Consider the following 23,336-nt stretch of genomic DNA (forward strand, 5'->3'; position numbering starts at 1 on the left):
CTCTTTAACCAAATCCCTATGGGAAAAGTGAATTGGAAAAATACTTCCAGAACAAGCGCCATTGAAAAAATGGAACGTCACTAATGCACTTTATACAAAGGCCTGGATGTTGCTTACTGTATGTTACAGTGCACTTGGCAACATGTGATGTATCTTCAGTGAGCTCCCAAGATTGCTCTGAGATCTGAGAAGGATAGAGACTTTCAGAGTCTTGTCAGTGCTGGGCTTTTGATGGCAGGCTTTTCTGCTGCCTTCTCAAGTATTTGAATCACATCTGCCAAGGAAATGTGTGTCAGTGTAGATTTAGCTCTCTGTGTTTTGGTATCAGACAGGTTGACTAAACATCCTCTGGAGAATGAGGATGTAGAGGTGAATACTTATGAACGTTTTCTGTTTGCTAATGGACTCAAGTACATATAGATAATGCCTTTCTCTGTGCATAAGAGCCTGTTTAAAGACATAATGGTGAACAGAATAAAACAACCATACTTAAATTAGACACTTTTCATTCATTTTAAATAAATTAGTATGTTAACAAGGCTTTAGTGCTCATTAAACTATCCAACATCAGTGGACTGAATGCCATCAGAATGAAGCACTGGCCTTTAATTCCGGAAAATTACCAGACAGCCTTCTGTGGAAATGCAAATCGGATCCAGAATGCAAGTAATGTTGGCAAATGTCAAACATGAAAGAGCTGGGCTTCTCGGCGAGCACAATAGATGTCACATTGTGAAAGCTTTTGGCAGTGTAAATGAACAAAATCGCTCGAGTAACCGGAAACCTTTCCAGAAATTTTCTGAAACCTTGAAACATACAAGGACTGTGCAAAAGTCTTACGTGACGTAAAAAAACATTTGTTTTAAGACAGTTATTCATGTTTTGTTTTAGTGTGCCAGTGTTTTTTCTTCTTCTTCTTTTGCAAATATTGGTACAATCCAGTGAAAATTTCGTATGAACAAGGAGTCCCACAACAGATGGTGTGGCCCACGCAGAGATCTGATCTCACCATCTTCAGTCAGTCTGTGGTTCATCCAGTGAAGAACTGTGCCACCTTCTCCAAGATGGTTGGAACAAACTACTTCCAAAAACTGTGTGCAAGCAAACCCAGGAAAAAGCTGAGGAAGGAAGAGCAAACTCCAGTGGACTGAAGAAGCTCTTTACTTTTACACCCATATTAAAATTCCAGACTTTTAAAGAAATAGAAATACAACCAAAGGTCTTTACTTTATACTTTCTAATTCAACTTTATACTCATCATAATTTAAAATAATTAGGATGTGGGTAATAGAGAACTATAGTTCTCAGGCAAGCTAATGGATTTTTATAGGCACTGTTATTTAAATGATTGTATTCCATCGTTTGATTTATGAAGGAGATTCAGAGAGCTCAGAAAGATTAACCTCCACATAAAACATTTCTTCAAGGTCATGCTGTTATGAAAGCTGTGATGCTGCTAATTGCATCTAATAATATATTGTGTGCACAGTCTAGATAACTGCTCAGAAATCTCCTGAAACCTTTCTGTGTTCGGCAGGTCCCACCTTTGAGATGATTTCATAACAGATCTTATCTTGTTACAACCAATTTCTTCAATTTTGGTAATTATTGGCAGATTTTCAGAGACGTACAAATTGGTCCCTATAATCAGCCAGCCAACTTGTTTTCAGATTTGAAGGGCTGCTTGAAGACTTTGTGTCAGAGTTCACAATTTACTTCTGGAGTACAGTCATCAGTTTAGAAAACATCAGTTTAGACCTAGAATTGGCGAGCCACCTCTGTTTGTTGTGGTTCTTATGTTACAGTGTTACTGCTGAGACTAATGTTGAGTTGGGATCCATGTGGAGAGATGTTTTTTCAATAGTTGATGCCAAGAATCAGTGGTTGAAAAGGCAGGAAAAACAATGTGGACTGTCATTGATGAATTGAGTGTGGGCTGAGTAGCATATCTGTGAAGGAGCAGGAAGAGATTTAATGCTGCAGATTTTAAATACTGAAAATGGACCCTTTTCACAGACTGTGATGATGCATTTTCATAGTAATTAACAAATGTAATGTAATTAAAAAATTGAATGTACATTTGTAACAATGTACTCTTAATTATATTACACTGGCATTCATTTACAGAAAGAGTGCGACCATGGCTGATAGCAAATTTGACATCTTTCTCTCTTCTCACATAATCAATCTCTATATATTAACATAGAAATACATAGAAATGTTTCTGGTCACCACTATAGAAATTTACCCAAACTATGACGACTATGACGAACCCCAAAAATGCCCACGGGTTTGTTTAATGAGAATGGAGTCATGTTTTGAGAAAACAAACAACTTTTTCAGTCTGTGTAGCTGTAAATAAATGGTCAAAAAATGACTTTAATTATTTGTTGAATTCATTGGATGTATTCATTATGCTTTCTACAGAGTTCTCCAACACTCGGTGGATGTGACTGAGGAAAACCACGGCCCAAGCAGAGGAAACCGAATGGAGATGTCCATTTTCTATGTCATATACTTTGTGGTTTTCCCCTTCTTTTTTGTCAACATCTTTGTTGCTCTCATCATCATCACATTCCAGGAGCAGGGAGACAAAATGATGGAGGAGTGCAACTTGGAGAAAAACGAGGTGAATATACATTTACGACTCCAGTATCCAGAATACTGGATTACACATCAAGCTATTCATATTTTCCCGCATAGCTAGGTTTTATTAACATCATTTAGTGATATTAACACCATTATTATGAATTAGAGTCTAATCTAAGCATGAATAAATAATAAAGGTTTCTAATCAGCAGTACTAACCTGCATGTTCCTTCACTGCTTTCTTATCTCATTCTTCCAGCGGGCATGCATTGACTTTGTTATCAGTGCAAAACCCCTAACGAGATACATGCCTCAGAACAGACAGACCCTCCAGTACCGATTGTGGCACTTTGTGGTGTCGCCATCTTTCGAGTACACCGTCCTAGTCATGATTGCACTCAACACAGTAGTGCTCATGATGAAGGTATAACTTTCAACATACAATATTCCAGCCTGGAACGCATTCTGTATATTTGACAAAAGTGATGCTATATATTTGGTCTTGGTTTTCATGATCTTTAGCTGAAATAGCTTAAATGAGATCTTTTGAGGTGCATACAGCATGTGTGATTGATTATCGTGACACTTTTCAGTACCACTCGGCTCCAGCTGCCTACGACATTGTCCTGAAGCACCTCAACACTGCGTTCACTGTGCTCTTCTCTCTGGAATGCATCTTAAAGATTTTCGCCTTTGGGTTCATGGTGAGTTTTATGACATCACTTTGATGTTAAAAGGACAGTTCACCCAGAAATGAAAAGTTGCTGTTGATTTACTCATCCTCAGGCCATCCAAAATATAGGTGACTTTTTTCTTCAATAGAATGGTAAAGAATATTTTAGCTGAAACTGTGTAAAAAGTAAGTTTTTTAAAGTAAAAAAAAAAACAAAAAACATATCAGGCAACACAAAATTAATATCTGTGGCTTCTGACTATATATTGAGGTCTTATGAGGTATTGAGGTAACCACAGGATGGCGGTGTGTCCACACGCAGGGGCTTCTCTCTGTCCCGTCAGAACAGTGTTTTTGTCTTGTGAGTCTAAGTGTTTTTGTACGTCTTCATCACGTCTACCTGTCTTTAAGCGCGCAAACAGTGATGAGTTTCAGCTGGATGTCGGCAGAGCCACGTTTTTAGAGTTAAACTCCGCGCACGTGGAAGAGCTGCAGGACCTCGGCCTGCTCCGAAGGCCTACACCATCACCGACCCCCACTACTGCATCTCGCCCACAACGGTGCCACAAGCAGCATGAGAGGAAGCAGAAGAGGGGTAAGCATGGAGGTATCCGGGCTAGGCTAACGGCTAACCCACACAAGCCAGCTATCCCCACCATCATGCTGGCTAACGTACGCTCTTTGGACAATGAACTGGACTACATTCGATAACTACGCTCAACTCAGAGGACTGTAAGAGACTGTTGTGTTTTTGTGTTCACGGAAACATGGCTTAGCAACCGCATTCCAGACTGTGCTATTCAGCTCGATCAGCTGACGTGCTATCGAGCGGACAGAGCTCTCGTCGCGGGAGGTAAAACCTGCAGCTGCGGGTTTTGTGTTTACATCAATGACCTGTGGTGCCGCATTGCTGTTGTGGTCTGCAAACACTGCTCACCCCTGGTGGAGTTTATGATTATTAAGTGCCGGCCGTTCTATCTACCGAGGGAATATACAGCCATACTGCTCGTTGCTGTATACATTCCTCTGAACAACAACAACAGGAACGTGCACTAAATGAACAGTACCAGCACATCAGTGAGCAGCAGACAGCCCATCCTGATGCTTTTCTCATCATAGCTGGGGATTTCAACCATGCAGACTTAAAGAGTGTGTTTCCAAAAATACACCAACACATCAGACTTTGTTTATACCACACAGAGAGGAGCTGACAAAGCCCTCCCCCTCCCCCACCTTGGTGCCTCAGACCACATCACTGTCATGCTAATGCCTGCATAAAGACCACTCGTTAAAGTTGCCAAACCAGTTCACAAACAAATTCAAGTGTGGCCGGAAGGGTCGTCAGAGGCTCTTCAAGACTGTTTTGACACAACTGACTGGAATATGTTTAAGCAGGCTGCCACATATAATAACACCACAGACCTCCAAGAGTACTCAGAGACTGTCACTACCTACATCACCAAGTGTATTGATGATGTAACAGTCACAAAGTCCATCACTGACCGGGCCAACCAGAAGCCATGGATGACAGGGGAGGTCTACAGACTCCTGAAGACGTGGAACGCTGCCTTCAGAGCTGGAGATGAGTGGGGCCTGAGGACAGCTAGGGCCAACCTATCCCGTGGCATCAGACAGGCTAAGAGACAGTACTCCAGGAGGATAGCCCATCGTTTCAGCGACAACAGAGACACTCGGAGCCTGTGGCAAGGGATACAGACCATTACGGACTACAAGCCCCCATCGCGGACCTGTGACAGTAGCATCTCCCTGCTGAAACGCTTTCATCCCTCGCTTTGAGGAAACAAAACAGCACCACTGCACAGAAGTCTCCACCTCCTCCCGGTGACCAGGTGATGATGCTGACCCCAGACAGCGTGAGGAGATCCTTCAGCAGGATCAGTGCACTAATGCACGCAAAGGTGAGGGTATTGAAAAAATTGGAAGTGTGGTGGTGTAGTGACATGTATGGTGGTATGTTGTCAGAATTCGTGCTCTGCACTTAACCCATCCTAAGTGCACACAGAAGTGAACACACACAAACACCGTGAACACACTCCCGGAGCAGTGGGCAGCCATTTATGCTGCGGCACCCAGGGAGCAGTTGGGGGTTCGGTGACTTGCTCAAGGGCACCTCAGTCGTGGTATTGCCGGCCGGAGACTTGAACCCACAACCTTAGGGTTAGGAGTCAAACCACTAGGCCATGACTCCCAACATCCCTGGTCGTGTACTGAGAGACTGTGCAGTGGAACTCACTGATGTCTTCACAGACATTTTCAACATCTCGCTTAGTCAGGCTGTTGTTCCCACATGCTTCAAAGCTACCACCATCATTCCAGTCCCGAAGAAGCTGTCTCCATCCTGCTTCAATGACTACTGTCCTGTTGCACTTACTCCCATTCTCATGAAGTGCTTTGAACGGCTAGTCATGCACCATATCAAGTCTGCCCTCCCCCACTCCCTGGACCCCTACCAGTTTGCATATTGGTCCAACCGCTCGACTGATGACGCCATCGCAACTGCCCTCCACTCAGCACTCACACATACAGACAAAAAGGACTCATACGTCAGAATGCTGTTAATAGACTTCAGTTCAACACATTCAACACAATCATACCTCAACAGCTCATTTACAAACTGGTCCAGCTGGGACTCGACACTTCGCTGTGCAACTAGCTGTTGGACTTTCTGACTGGAAGACCTCAGGCAGTACGGGTCAGTAGTAACACATCCAGCACCATCACACTGAACACTGGGGCCCCCCAAGGATGTGTGCTGAGCCCCCTCCTCTTCACTCTGCTGACCCACGATTGCACACCATCACACAACTCCAACCTCTTTATTAAGTTTGTGGATGACATGACTGTGGTGGGTCTCATTAGCAACAGAGATGAGACAAACTACAGAAGTGAGGTGAGCCGCCTGGCCGGGTGGTGCAGTGACAACAATCTCTCTGAACATGGAGAAGACGAAGGAGATTGTTGTTGACTTCAGGAGAGTGCACACTCAGTATGCTCCTCTGACCATCAAGTTCCTGGGTGTGCACATCACAGAGGACCACTCCTGGACTGACAGCACCGCAGCACTGGCCAAGAAAGCACAGTAGCGTCTCTACTTCCTTCGCAAACTGAGAAGAGCTAGAGCCCTGGCCCCCATCATGTGCACCTTCTACAGAGGCAACATCGAGAGCATCCTGACAGACTGGCGATGGTCCTGCAGCTTCATTCAGTCAGGCTGATCATTGGTGAAGCTGAATTTCGCTCCCCTCACTTGCACCCCCCCCCACTCCATTCATCTCTTCCTCCCCAGGTCCTGCCCCCATTACCCCCTCCACATCCCCAGGTCCTTCCATTACCCCCTCCCACTAAACATACGATGGACATGCACCACACTGCGTGCAGCATTGGTCTGCTCACTACCTCATTCAGCATAGAACTGACGTCATTCTACTACCTCTTAAGTCAGTTTAAATAAAAGATCTGCTCTCTGAGCCCTTTGTCACTTTAATCAGACTGAATAAGCTTTTTTTTTTGCACTACAATCTTTATCTGCACTGTTTGTTCACCTCACTGGTTTGCACTCTATCTGCCATGTGCCTTGCGCTGCATTATTTAACTTTATTTTTATTTTTATTATTTTTTTACATGCCCTTATTTGTATAGTTGTATGTTATTTTAAATTTGAACTGTATCTATTTGTATTTTTAGGCTCTACTGTTATTGTTATCTGTATGCACCATGGGTCTGAGAGTAACACAATTTCAATTCTCTGTATGTATGTACTGTACATGTGGAAGAATTGACAATAAAGCAGACTTGACTTGACTTATGAAGTGAAATGATCGGTTTGTGCAAGAAAATGAACATTATTTACAACATTATTATTACTTGTAATCCAGACCCTCAGGCAAATTAGGAAATCCAATTCCTTTCTGTGAAGTGGTTCATTTGGACAGTCTGATTAAATTAACTGGTTCAAATAACTGATTCACCAGTTCATTTATGTAATCACATAGTGATGTCACATACTGTATACGCGATTATATTATTAAAACACCCAATAATGTTGTGAGATGTGGATGTTTTAAAGCAAATAAAGTGAATAAACTAGTATTAATTCACCTTTAAATATTGAGAAACCATAAAAACGTCCATCTACCCATTCATTCAAGTGCTTTGTACACGCATGCGCATATCAGTGGCTCATCAGTCTTCGGTCCAAGTTGACTGTTGGTGGAACTGGAGCACTGAATCAGTTCATCCATCATGGGATCAGATACGCCGCTATTTCATCTCATTTCCAGTCGGATTGACTGTCAGGCATCTGAAAGTGAGTTCTGATTGAGTAACTTCGAACTGATTCAGTTTATTGCACAGACTGATCGTTTCACTTCATAAGACCTCAATATATCGCCAAGAGCCATGGGTATTAACTTTGTCTTGCCTGTATGTGCTTTTTTGACACTCAAAGTGAAGGTAGCCATTGACTTGCATTTTATGAATAGCCAAAGACCAACCACAGTTTCAGCTAAAAATCTTCTTTACTGATCTGCTGAAGGAAAAACAAACTCCATCTTGGATGGCCTGAGTAAATTAACAGCAATTTTTTTGTTAATTTTTGAGTGAACTATCCCTTTAATGAGTATCATTCAAAGAAGAAAACATTTTTAATGTACCTGAATTGATTTACTTGTTTGTTGTTTTCATTATTGTCACACTGGTCTCAACTCACAGAACTACTTCCGTGATACATGGAACATCTTTGATTTCATCACTGTGCTGGGCAGCATTTCTGAAATTGTGGTAGATTTACAGGTAGGCATATTTCATTTGCAGTGGTCCTGAGTATGAATCAGAAGTGTTTGAGGTTGAATCAGTGTTGGGGTTTCTGGACCACTTCTGTCATTTGTTTTCTTTTGCCTTCTTTTTTATACTATTTTTACTAGTAAAAATTTTACTTTTATACTATTTTTCCAGCAAAATGATTTCTAAAAATCCTTAAAACAAGATAAGTGTTTGAATTGTCTATCAAGTAAACTTTACTACAAGTAAACAGTTTCTTCACTCTCTCTATTCAGTCTGTGAACACTATCAATATGAGTTTCCTGAAGCTTTTCCGGGCAGCTAGACTTATTAAACTACTGAGACAAGGCTACACAATACGGATTCTGCTGTGGACATTTGTTCAGTCCTTCAAGGTAAAATCATATTTGTACTAAATGCAACAGTTCCTCAGGGTTTGTATTGTCATAATCATATTTGTACTAAATGAAAAAGTTAAAAAACAACAACACATCTTTCCATGTCCAAAAAGTTAAAAGACATTTTGTTGTGGGAAAAAAACAATAATAATAAAAAAAAATTAAAAATAAAGGGACAATTTGTACAACATTCTTTTCACTCTTTTCTTGTTTCAGGCTCTTCCATATGTTTGCCTCCTAATTGCCATGCTTTTCTTCATTTATGCCATTATTGGCATGCAAGTAAGTTTATTTCCATATCATTGCATATTGCACTTATCAAAATGCTGTAACTTTACCTGTAAACTTTATAATTTGATGGCATTGGCTGAATACTTCCCCAAACACCAGAATGTACTTGCATTTTGGCAGCTCGGTCTCTATAAATTATCAAATTTGTTTATTCATCTGTATTTGTGGGCTAGTGTGTGTTTAAGTGTTTTAAAGATTAGAGATGGTCCTAACCAACTTTTTCAGTGTTTCTTCTTTCCCAAAATCTTATGAGGGCGCACATATAGATGGCATGTGCCAGAAATTTAGATGACTCAAGTTAGTCTGGCTGAGTAGTGATAAGAAATACTTTCTATAGTGTAGACAATATATTTGATTCTAAAAATCTGTCATCTCTTATTCTTTAGGTATTTGGAAATATTAAACTGAATGACGAAAGCCACATTAATCAACACAACAATTTCAAGACATTCTTTGGTGCCTTGATGCTGCTCTTCAGGTAAGATCACCAAACACTTGGACAAAATAGATTTACTGTTATTTGCTTTCATTATTTTTTGTAAAATTAGACCAGTATTCTTTCTTCTGTTTATGGTTAATGAAATATATAGTTTAGTGAAATGTATAGTTTGGCAAATATTGTGAAGCCCAAGATAAAAGTTGTAAGGTAAAATTATTTTTAGTTCAACCCAAAAAGAAAATTATGCCATCATTTACTCATTCTTATGTTTCTACAAGACTTTTTTTTATTTTTGTATTTTCTATACATACATATACAGTGACACCAGCAGGTAAAATTACAATGCGAGTCTGCATCTCTTGCCTCCCCTGAGAACATTAATGCATGCAGTGGGTTTGCTGGGGGGTAACTGAGAATGAATGGGGGGAAGTCACGCGATATGACTGGTTATGACTGGTTATGATCGGCTTTGACTGGTTCAGGTGATTAATGCCTCATTGTGTTCGCCAGTTAGTCTAAATGAATAATATAATACTGTTAATGGGAAGACTAATTTAAAAAAATAAAGTGAGTAAACAACTCACACACTTAGATATAACCACTTTGCTATGTCAAAATAAGACTTGAAATGACCTGCAAACATGATCTGTGGGAGTTTTTAGTGAGTAAATCAGATTGGTGAAATTTAAAGTAAATCTCTGTGTCTGTAACCTATATTTACTGAGCTTTGATGACTGATGATCCGAAAAAAAAAAAAAGTTAACTATTAAAAAGAATAGCTGAACATAAGTTCACAAATAAAATATATTGTTTAAATTGTTACCGCCTTGAGCTATTATTTTGGAATTAATATAAACCGCTTTAAAAACATTAGATACATACTTGACTAATAAATAGAATATTGATTACACATTATTATTATTATTATTAAAGTGGTCCTCGAAGTATTTTTTTTTTTTTTTTATAATATGTTGTTTCATTCATGTGTCACATTTTTATTTGTTAAATAAACAATATATATTATATATATATATATATATATATATATATATATATATATATATAAATACTTTGAGGACCACTTTAATAATAATAATAATGATAATAATAACAATATTTTGTTATTTATAGTATAGCTCCTTTCCAACATTATTATTCTGATTATTCTGTGGTACTTTTACAATATATTTTGCCTATGACAGCCATGCTCTCTATGAAGTATGAACTATTTTTATAAAGAATAATAAAAAGCAAGATTCTAAAATACTTCTTGTATGTTCCACTTAAAAATAACTAAGGCTTTAGAACAATATGAGGGTCAAAAAAAAGACTGAACTGTTCCTGTAATTGAGAGGTGTTTGAGCGCTCTAGTGTTTGGTGACTCATTCCTGAGTGGATATATTATTTTATGTCTTGCAGAAGTGCCACAGGAGAGTCGTGGCAGGAGATCATGCTCTCGTGTCTCGGGGGGAAGGAGTGTGAACGGGACCCTTCAATACCACCACATTTCACCTCTCCAGATCATGAAGGGGGCTGTGGCACTGAATTTGCCTATTTCTATTTTGTCTCATTCATCTTTTTCAGCTCATTTCTGGTAAGAATCTATCAACATTCTTTTCTGAATCTATAGGGGAGAATGGCGTAGACTGCATAACTTTTTACTCAAGTTGAGATGTCTGCTATCAGCTGAAATAAGAAGAAAGCATTTCATCATAAAAGCCAACAATATTCATTGTAAAATGCCAAGTTTAAAGCATAAGCTAGATTAACACAAAAGCTAAACAGGTACAAGTTTCCTGCAGGTCTTAAAAAGGCCTTTAAAAGTCTTAATTTACCGTTCCACAAATTAAGATCTTAAAAAGATCTTAAATCAGAGCAGAAAGTCTTAAATTCATAAAGTCACAGCATTAAATGTTACATAAATGTTTTTTTTCCAGGTGTGATCAGAAGGTACAGTAAAAGTTTTGTCCATATTCTAATAGTTGAGAGCACTGTTTTTTTTTTTTTTGTTTTTTTTTTGTGAAATGAATTAAAAAGTAATGGTTAGAAGTTAATGCTAATACAGTTGTGTTCCTTAAATTGTCTTTACTTGGTTTTAAAAAGGTGTTTAGAAACTATTACAGCCATGTAATAGTGCCTTTGTTTATGCTTGTGGATATTAAGTGTTTGCAGAAAATGTTTCTCATGTGCATCTCTCGATTACAGATCAGTCCTTTCTAAATATATGTTTACATGATGAAAACAATGCACATTTAGCTAGATTAACATCTTAAACCACTCTCTCTTATTTACATGTAATATTTAAGCTTAAATCATAGCCATATATTTCTAAATATATATGTATATGTATATATATATATATATATATATATATATATATATATATATATATATATATATATATATATATATATATATATATATATATATATTATATATATATATGTATATTAATCACATTAATGAAATGTGTGCACTTCAGTATGCAAGGCCATATATATGTGCATTTATTTTTCCTAAGATGCTGAATCTGTTTGTGGCTGTGATTATGGACAACTTTGAGTATTTGACACGAGACTCGTCCATTCTTGGACCTCACCATCTGGACGAGTTTGTGCGCATCTGGGGGGAATATGACCGAGCAGCATGGTAAGCGCAACAGATCACCTACTGTACCTATTATAATGCAAATTATAATATAGTAATGATTGTTACTGTTCTTACTGTCATACGCATGGAGACACTTCACTAGGAACCGCTGCTCATTAACATCCACAATCATGTTTCCTTTCAATTTCATTTGCTTTATTAATTTATACAGATGCAACTTAATTCAGTAGTTTAACTCAAGTTTATAACAGTATTTACTGATATGGAAAGATTCTGGGCAGAACATTTGCGTACATTGCTCACCGCGTCAGACACGGACGGATGTTTTCAGTTTTGTGGTGGTGAAATTGCTGAAATATTCTAAAGCCCTTGGATTCCTGTGCTCTGCCAGAATAAAAACGGTCCTGGATTGGATTCAGGACTTGCTCTGCGCTGTTCATTTACACTGGCTTCAAATGACAATTAGTGCACATTATAATGGCAATATTTAAAAAGTCTAAAATTCCTCTAGGCTATTGGAGGACGATCTTGTGGTTATCATTGCATTCTCTAAGGCTGGGATTGAGTTGGAATTTAGTGTAGTCTTTAGAAGTCAGTGGATGCTTGTGAGCAAATAGGTGTCCCTTGTAAGTAAAGCTGAAGGCCACATCCTTCTGTTTACAGGCTTTCAAGGGAAGGATGATGTCATGTCAGATGAAAAGGAAGACAGGGCCTCGATTGTTCAAAGAAAGGTGGGTTTGTACGTGCCTACCCTAACATCCTTCTGTGTGGGGTTAGTATGTACCAAACAGTGTGCACTCATTTTAGGGCTGCAACTAGGTTATGACTGGATTGCTAATGGAAATCTAAACTACCAGCAGGAACATATAACAAATGCGACACTCTTCACTCTCAGTTCATTTAAGCCCTTCAAGTGTTCTCAGGCTGATATATTGTGTAAATCCCAACATCCCAAATGATACTCAGACCATCCTAAACCACAAACTATACTAATACTAGGCTATATTGCAACATAAATGCATTAATCTGTATTGAGAATCAACATCTGTCAGCTGATAAGATATTTACTTCTGTAAAGAAGAAAGTTTGAAAAATTCCTAATCTAATTAACATTTAACAACAAAATATTTTCTAAATGTAAAAATTATTTAGCTGCCTTTCTCTGGTTGACTTAAAAATAATAATAATCTCATTGAGTTAATTAGTTAATCAAGGCCTGAAGCTACAGGGAAAGTGCTCTGAACAGGGTTTATTGTCAAGAGTGGCTTGGGTTCTGTGGAGATTTTTGGTGAAAGGTTGTAATGCAGTGATAGGGTAGAAAAATTATTTCATGATTTTGACTGAGATTTTGACTACATATTTTGGATACTATGTGTAGTATTTTGTATAATGTACAGCTATGTTCAATGTATAATGTGCTTTGGTGAAAAGTTATTTTTTTAATACTGTTCATTTTTATTGTTTATATAAACATTAATGTTTCTGTAAACATACATCTCATATTTCATTTTCATAATTATCATATTAATTTCCATGAACTCATTAAACTACATATGTACCATCAGGGTTTTTTTTTTTTTTTTTTTTTTTTTCAGCAGGTTGAACTGAAGAACTTTTTGACCCACCAAGGATAAAGCCAAATTTAGACAGCCAGATTCAGCATGTAGTGCAAAACATAGCTTTTCTCCTAGCCAGTGGCCCAAACAACAAAGCAAAAACTTGAAACCGAGTAGTCAACTAGAGGTCTGTACATTAAAATTACAGACAAGTGTGTTGGTGCAGGTGGAAACAGATCTCTGCAAGAAAGTAATTCTCTAGAAGAAGAGTTGGAACAGTTGTGCTGTTTTGTTCCTGAATGAATTAGTGTTTTTGAGCAAATCTGTTGAATGAATGACTCAATGACTTAATCATAAAGACAGTTACTTTCATTCTGGAGAAATTAATAATCACATTTTTTAACTTAATTAGAATTTTTGTTTTATGTACATTCTGAAGTTTAGAGGAAACAATGTTTGTTCTGTACAGAGAAAGAATGTTTTGACTGCATTTCTTTAGAAATGTGGTATGCAAAAATAGCATTAATTCTTATCTATTCTCCATCATTCATGTGAGAGTCACAAATAATTAATTTTTTTTTGTTATGTGTCATTCATGTGAGAGTCACAAATAATTAAATACCTCTGTTTTTTTCCCCTCCAGTGGCCGTATTCACTACACTGCCATGTATGAGATGCTAACTCACATGTCTCCACCTCTTGGATTGGGAAAGAAGTGTCCTGCCAAAATTGCCTACAAGGTAGAAAAGTTGTATCTCGGCAAATGTATTTCATTGTTTAATAGTTGGAACTGCTACTGAAATACTGAGAAATAGAATAATATGTAAGAATGCATATTTAAAAAATGTTAGAACCTATAATGATTTAAAACATGAGCATTTTATATCATTAATATTTGCAACCATGCTGTGCTGCTATTGGCAGAGACTGGTGCTGATGAATATGCCAGTCGATGAGGACATGACGGTTCAGTTCACATCCACACTGATGTCTTTGATCCGCACTGCACTGGAGATAAAAATCGCTAGAGGTCAGAATTGTAAATCTGTACTTTAAAAGAATAGTAGTACAATGAGAATTATAGCATAATTTACTCACACTCATCCTGTTCCACACCTGTATGGGCATGTCTCAATCAGTATATTGTGTACATAAATTCGGTACATAAAATTAGTAAGCATTGGGACACTCATGATTTTCTGGTGATACCTCTGCAACAAGGGTCCACATCATTACCATATTGGAATAAACATTATTATTTAGTGAATTCCATTGGTTGTCCCAGTCAGGAAAAGGTGGAGTCAAATGCAGGTAATTTACTTGGAGTGCAAATTATTGAAGCACAAACAACTATGAGGCAAACGAAAGGGCAAAAAACTGTAATAGAGCTTGGCGAAAACTTGGCAGAGATTGTCAGCGGGCAAAGAGGGCAATAATTTACTTTAGTTAGTTGGTGGATGATGGGGGTGGTTGATAATAGAAGCAGTAGTGGTTGTTAGGAGAGAGGGGAGGATGATGGGAGGAGTATTGTAGGGTGGTATGGTGTGGTTATTTTATTGGTGAGGGGGTTCTTGCAGATGCCAGGGGTGAGGCAACAATCTGGCACAAGACAGCTAAGGGAAGAGGAATAAATGGGGAGAAATCCCACAATCCTCAGAAATCCCAACACTACATAAGTGACAGAAAGATTACACTTACCTGTATGTTTTATGAGGATGCAATGCATGCATGTTCTTTAGTTTTTCAGTCATTATACTATATCAATCTCTTATTTGAGGCCATATGTTTCCTATCAGGGGGCGAGGACCGGATACAGTTGGACATTGAATTGCAGAAGGAGATAAGTGTCATCTGGCCACACCTGTCCCAAAAGACACTGGATCTGCTGGTACCCATCAATAAAGGTGAGACTCAAATGCAATGGAAAATAGTAATAGGGCCCTCAGCGGTTCAAGAGGAGAGGATGTAAGGCTATAGCCATAACACAATTCCTACAGCATGAATGGAGTCAGATACCGAATGTTCCTAAAGATATAAGAGCAACAGACCCAGTCTTCATTCTTCAAAGATTACTAGAACATGAAAAGAACGTAAAGTCTGGTAGAAGGGGTCATAGAGTTGGCCACTTCCTGAGAAGGGAAACAGATTAAACTTTGGTCACACAGAGTAAAACTGAGGATCTTATGTATCCTGAGTTCTATACTTGATCATTGGGCTTTACGAGGTACTTTCCAGATTGGATCTTAACAATCTTGGACAGGGGTGTCCAGTCCTGTTCCTGAAGGGCTGCTGTCCTGCAAAGTTTAGGTGCAACTCCAATAAAACACACATAAGCCAGCTAATCAAGGTCTTACTGGGCAAACTGGAAACTTCCAGGCAGGTGTGCTGAGGCAGGTTGGAGCTAAACTCAGCAGGACAGTGGCCCTCCAGGTCCGAGTTTGGAAACCCCTTGGACTACCTTTAAGTTGTTTTGAAGGGTCTTTTTGCACAAAACTATGTTTTGTTATATTTTTGGTATTCTATGCCTTTATTAGATAGGACAGTGTAGATGAGAAAGGTAACAACAGGGAGGAGAGAGAGAATAACAGGACAGGCAAAGACCCCTTAGCCATTATTTGAACTTGGTTCACCTGAGGTGCAACTGTGCTATATGTCGGAGTGCTGTCCACAAGGTTTTTGCTCTGACAAAATAACATTTTTGTGTTGAACTACCTATCTCCAGTTTTTGAATCCTTGCAGTCTGACTCTTGACTTACCTTAGTTGCCAGCTGCTATGATTAATGTGCCTTCTGATGTGCCAGCATTCTGTTTAGTATTTAAAATTGTTTAACAAATTATGCCTGTATACATTTGTGCCCAGAACCACCTTGTTGACAACCTCTGATTAATAGTGGGCATATACTACCATATACACTTACCGGTCACTTTAACTTACTAGGACCAGGTTGGACCCCCTTTGCCGTTAGAGCTGCCTTGGAAAAATTCCTCTGAGATTTTGGTGCATATTAATATGATAGCATCACACAGTTGCTGCAGATTTGTCGGCTACACATTCATGACAGAAATCTCCCGTTCCACCACGTCCCAATGGGTGCTCTGTTGGATTGAGATCTGGTGAATGTGAAGGCCATCTGAGTATAGTGAACTCGTTTTCATGTTCAAGAAACCAGTTTGAGATGATTTGAGCTTTGTGACATGGCCCGTTACCCTACTGGAAGTAGCCATCACAAGATCGTACACTGTGGTCATAAAGGGATGGACATTGTCAATACTCAGGCAGGCCTGGTGTTTAAACAATGCTCAATTGGTAATAAGCGACCCAAAGTTGCCAAAAAAATACATGAAGTTGCCGTCATTTTCATTCTGTGATTAGGTTTCGTGTTTTTACTATTTCTTTTTTTTTGGTTATTCTCTGTAAGGCTTATATATGTTTGTTTGTGAAAATCCCAGTAGATGAGCAGTTTCTGAAATTCGATGTTTACATGACTAAATGTTGCTGCCATGCAATTGGCTCATTAGATATTTGCGTTAAATAGCAGTTGAACAGGTGTACCTAATGAAGTGGACGGTGAGTGTATACCGAATTGTGACCCTTGACCACAAAACCAGTCATAATATTTTGTTTTGAACGCTGAATAAATAAGCTTTCCATTGATGTATGTTTTGTTTGGATAGAACAATATTTGTTCGAGATGCAACTATTTGAAAATCTAGAATCTGAGGGTGCAAAAAAAAAAAAAAAAAATCACCTTTAAATTTGTCCAAATTAAGTCCTTAGCAATGCATATTACTATTGTTAATAGAGTTTTTATATATTTAAGTTAGGAAATGTACAAAATATCTTCATGGAACATGATCTTTACTTAATATCCTAATGATTTTTGGCATAAAAGAAAAATCAATAATTTTGACCCATACAATGTATTCTTAGCTATTGCTACAAATATACCGTGTGACTTATGGCTGGTTTTGGGGGGTTCAGGGTCATTAACAGGGTGATGGAAAAAATATGAGATAGGAGAATTATTTTTAAATGATTTTAAGTTTTCTTGTAAAAGTATTGCATTCCCAAGAGACATTCTCTTTCAAAATATTTGCGTTCTCCAGAGAAACTTTGCATTCGCTCACAAAAGCACTGAAATACAGGTTTTTGTCCCAACTCATAGTACTTCCATCAAAAGTTTTGCAAGCAAATGCAATGTTTCTTGTGGAAATGCAAATGCAATGCCATCTAATTTCTTTGGCATCACCTCATCCCTTTAGAGGCTGCGTAGGTATTACATGACATCTTTCCATTTTAACAGTGTTATAAGCATTAAATTGGCTTACGTTGAAAGGTTGGTTTGGTTGATGTAAATTAATCTGTTGTACTTTCATAATGACTGTGAGTGTGTGTATCTCCAGACACGGACATGACCGTTGGAAAGATCTATGCTTCTATGATGATCATGGATTACTTTAAGCAGAGCAAAGCCAAGAAGTTGAGGCAACAGATTGAGGCAGAGGTAAGCTGACTTTTTTTTTCTCCAAGTTCACATTTAGACAAATTTGTACTCATCATTACATGCTTTTCGGGGGAAGGTCCATAAGATCGGTTTTTGTAATTGTTAGGATAAATTTATCTCCAAACATATTTTAACGTTATATGTTTTGCATAGTTTGTGTATACTACATCATAAGGCTTTGTCCTTTTCATAATTTCTTCTGTTGTACAGAAAAGTCCCACCCTGCCCCTGATATCTCACAGTGCTGGATCAGCCTTGTAAGTTCATTGTCTTCAAAGAAGGGTCATGTTTAAAACAACACGTAAATGAACTGCATCAATATATACTCCAATGCATGCTTGATTTTGTGAGTATATGGCACAATACAAATGTGTGCTGTATCATTGCTGCTTAATAGCATAAAAACGTGTTATAAACTATACTGTTATGTATACTGCATAGTGACTTACGTTATAGGTGTTTAAGGTTTCACTCACAGTATTGTGTATGTATTAAAGATGTGGTTTTGTGTTCTAGGACAAGTGGAGGGTTTGTGGCTTTAAGCCCAATATCACCACAGGAGCTGTTATTGCAGCCCGTGACCCTCCGTACAGACAGCAGTGAAGATGTCTCTCAGGTACCAAAAATTTGAAATTGTTGATGGGTTAAATAAATTGTTCTCACCTGGTTTCTGGGTTAGTCAACACATTAGTATGTTATCAGAGGGTTAACAATTAAAGTAGCGAAAACAAAAGAAATTCTTGGAATAGATATTCTGAATCATATAGTATTACAAATAGTAAAAAGTAAACTATAGAAGGATGAGTTATAGACTGACTGTATCTAATGTGATGCACAGGTTGATGAATCAGGGTTGAATGGCATGTGGGGGGATGATCGCCCACCTGAACATGCATTCAGAACCAGACACAAGAGCTACAAAGCTGCAGGTTTGTTACTGCATTTTCCTCTTAAAGTGTAAAGACACAGCACAACTCCCGAATACACAAATACACCAGCCAACGCTTGTCCAATGAGTCACCATGCAAGAGACAAGAGCTGATAAAATGCATGTGCGTACGTCAAACACTCTAGAGGACTAGGAGGAAGTTCTGAAAGTTACATTAGAAAATATGACCATTTAACCTTTCTCTCACACATACAATACACATATAACACAACAACTTACCCTTTGCTCTGCTTTGGCTTGAACAGTTCTGTAGTCATATGCTTTTATGAGAATCCCCATGAGAATACATGCAGAACAAGATATGAAATCCTTTGTTAATAGCTAAATCTCATTGAGTGCTGTAGTTAACCTACTGTGTGTTGACTATGTGATGTATAACATCTATTTTCACAATTTACAGTGTCCCACTCAGACCAGACAGAGTACATGGAAAAGGTGCGAGGACGACCAAAAGAACAACGGTTCTTACTTTCCCCGGATAACCCGAAATCAAAATCCCGTTCCCGCTCTCTAAGTGAGGAGCGCATACATGGGGTCACCAGACAGGTGAACAAACAAGCGTCTTTCACATGATCTCTCACAGCTTCACTGTACCTTAGATCAGTGTTTCTCAAACCTGTCCTGCAGGGGACCCCCACCCACCACACCTTTTGTATGTCTCCCTCATAGGCCACACCCAGAGCTGAATCAGTTGTGTTAAATGAGGGAGACATACAAACCACTGTCTTAGATGTCTACATGAAGGACCTTGTTATACATTGATGATGATTTAAAGACAGTAACCTGGAATCACTCAGAAGATTACTAGGAAAACCTGTGATCTTAGATAATCTAGAAACCAATTACCAGCTTAAGATGGATTTTTCATTTTACTATATCTTAAAGGGGTCATATAACGTTGCTAAAAAGAACATTATTTTGTGTATTTGGTGTAATGTTTTGAGTTTATCCAGTTTAAGGTTCAAAAAACAAATTATTTTCAACATACTGTACATTATTGTTTCTCCTTTATGCCCCACCTTTCTGAAACGCGTACATTTTTATAAATCCCATCATTCCAAAAAGCGAGGTGTAAGCTGTCTGGCAAGCTATCCAGTGCATTGTGATTGGCTGAATACCTCAAGCGTGTGACGGAAATGTTACCCCCGTTACCATACTGTGATGATATGTCCCGGCTCTAGGAGGCAAAACCAATAAAACCATTACAAATGAGGCATTTGTCGCATCCAGTGGGGACATAATTACTGATTATAATGACTTATACTGTCTTTTCACGTGTTGTGTTGTGTATCGCACAGCGTAAACATAAAACCATGTCTGCATTTGTGATCTGAGAAATGACAAACAACAAGCGCTACTCTACACTGCTCAAAACTCGTGTTTGAATCATCAGTGGCACATTCTTTAAATATGAAAACGTACTTACAGGCTGTGAGTCAGAAGCACCAGACTGTCCTCGCAAAAAGTTAGAAACAGTCTTTGTGCCAGACATCAACTTTATATATGGCATTTGGGATTTGGTGCTACAATGATACAAATCTTGAACAAAATGAGCTTTCACAAGGAAACACACAGCGTTTAGGAGGGCGGTGGGGCAGCAACAATAAAGTTACGCCTTCCTTCTTTGCATGAGTCTTAACTTTTATAAAGAATATCTCTTAATATCTCTTTTTTTATAATTTTTGTTTTTTTTTTATTTGAATACGTAACACATACAGCTTGAAATTGAAATTGCATCATATGACCCCTTTAAATTTAAATATGACATTAACTGGATTATCATCCTAAATACTTGAAATCTGATTTCTCTGCAGGGTAACAGTTCAGAAAGCCCTGTTCCCTCCACCTCAGAGTCCAGCACCCCGAGCGGCAAGCGTCGCCTGTCCCAGACCTCCACCTGCTCACGCCCTCACATCTCTTACTCACCCTTAGTGTGCCACACGCAACCTTCATCACACGTTGACGATGACGATGATGACGCAACTGTCCAGCAGATGATAGGGTGCTGTAGTACTGCTTTATGGGATGACGGTGCTGAAGACCAGGAAGCGAGACAGCAGGAAAGTACCCATTTTGAAGTGGATGAATATCTGGGATCATCCGTACGCCGCTATCCTTCCGAGTCCTTCCTCGCCCTACAAGAGGAAGAGCACAGCCCTGATTCTGCCGCTCCTATGGAAACTCTTACCTTTGAGGCGGCGGTGGCCACCAGTCTTGGCCGTGCGAACACGGTCAGCGCCTCGATGCGCACAAGGTCACGGATAGGCTGGCAGGTGCCCAACGGACACTTCAGGAAGAGACTGACACAGAGCGTATCTCTCGCTGGCGGCGAAGCTCTCAGCGATGCAGATGATGACAAATACTAGATCAGTCAGTAGAACAGAGACATAACAGGACAAATGTAGATTTCAACGAGGTGGATGCTGATCTTCACTATATTCAAGAAGTGTTTTATAGATATACAAATTAAATGTTCAATGAAACGAGCAACTGAAAGAATTCATATTTATATTCTCTTAATTTCTCATCAGATAGTGAGTTTGGAAAGCAACCCATACATTTGAGGCCCGATTCAGGTATTAAGTGCTTTATTTCCAGTTGATGGCTTAAAGTGCTTTTTTCTCTCAGTTTCTTAAGTTTAATGTATTTTTCTACCAAAATACCATTTGTTTCTAATTCATCTCTGCCACATTGTTGAAATTCGCTAATAATGCAGATACTTTGTTTGAAGTCCAATTTCTAATTGAATAGGCCATTGTAACTAAATGCAGCTTGACTTCCAAGGTTCAGCTCATAAAACAATTTAGAGTACTCAATTTAACTAAACAACTTTCCTATGTTTCCATAAAATACTGTTAAAACTGAAAAGACGAAAAAAAGATTTCACAGCTGAGGCTTTAATTATTAAATGTTTCAATTTAGTTTAGATGAATGTCTTGTAAAGGGGTTTACAAACATAAATTCTGACAAAGGTATCACAGTCAAACTCGATGTCACAATCAATTCAGGAAGGGTTTTTAAAAATAATAAAAGATTTCTTCTTTGACGATATGTAATTTAATCTTTCTTTCAAAGGCGTCTTGGAATTTGGATTTTTGTTACTGAATTTGAATGAATAAGCATCCTGATAACTTTATGTTTAAATTAATAAAATGTTGTCTTTTTACCCTGTTTTAGTTTTCTGCTGTTTTTGTTTCCTGGTAAAAAAAGAAAGAGCACATGGGTTCTGTGTAAATGCATTTAACATGATTTTTACAAACTGAGGAACAAGTCAAAAACATTGTTAATCGTAATCAACAGTATAATACAAAAATGCCCCATAGACCTTAAATCTTATATTTAATAAAGGTGTAATAATACACTGATGTGGATAGATGCAATCAATCAAATGAGTAACGGTATGATTTAATGATGCAATGTGAAAATAAAAAAGAAAATTATAATGCCAGGTGCAAAAACCTAGCAGATGTCAAACTGTCACTGAGACCAAGTATTGATCCAAGGTTCAAAACCCAATACACTGACAGAGACAATACAGAAGGAATAGAATAGCTGATGTACTTAATTAATGGCATTCATCAGAAGTTAACACGTGGTACCAATTAACACACTCGACCCGATCGCTTGACAAGTGCTATGTAATAGCATCACACAGCTATTTTTCTCAAGGTGCATCCCAGAGCTGTACGAGAAATGCAAGGCAACAGAGCTGAAGCTGTCACACCTAAGTGATTTTCAACATTTATAGAGGTTTGTCTGTGACTTTCTTGCCGTCTGAATCCAGAATGCCTGTGTTTTTCCTCACACCTCCCATGTACCTACTGTTTTCTGACAAACAACAAGGTCATGTGGTAATTTAATTGCCATCTGTATCCACATCTTTGAGTTAACAAGAAGAAATTGATTCAAAATTCAATGTTTAAAAGCATTTTGACCACTGCTGAACACCGTACAGGAACTGTTGCACTTCACTGTAATTTGCATTTGCATATTTATTACAATAATAATAATAATAATAATAAAATACTGAAATGCTGGAAAGTATTTACAAGAACAACATTTCATAACTGCACCACCACAGTGAATGGGAGCTGTAATGAGCAACAAGAATAAAGAGAAGAAAAAGAACATAAACATTTGAAATAGGCCATTATTATGGCAGCAACAGGTATGCAATGCATTTTTTAAATACAATGTATTATAGGCCTACAATTACCAAAAAAAATTATATATATATAAACCAAACAGTTTTATGTGTAAATTATGGAAATAAGAGGTTACATTAACTTATATCTGCTAATTTCCACATTTTATATGACGTACATCATTTTGAGAGATACAGTGCAAGACAGAAAACCATTTCAACTGAAGCACATCTATTTTCCAATTTTTAAACAGCAGATTTAAATTATCAAATAAATAGGACATTATTAAATCTGAATTTAAATCTCTGGTAGCTGCTTTCGGTAACACATTTAAAGAAAAGTTTTTTTTTTCTTTTTTTCTAAAATATAAAACAATGGAAT

General features: G+C 38.1%; 1 pseudogene; it reads left to right on the top strand.

The window, feature by feature from the left end:
• Positions 1–21,996, top strand: part of LOC109062533 — an 82,297-nt pseudogene extending 60,301 nt beyond the window's left edge.
• Positions 21,997–23,336: the final 1,340 nt, after the last annotated feature.

Source organism: Cyprinus carpio, chromosome A2 (genome assembly GCF_018340385.1).
Source record: "Cyprinus carpio isolate SPL01 chromosome A2, ASM1834038v1, whole genome shotgun sequence".
Classification (NCBI taxonomy): Eukaryota; Metazoa; Chordata; class Actinopteri; order Cypriniformes; family Cyprinidae; genus Cyprinus; species Cyprinus carpio.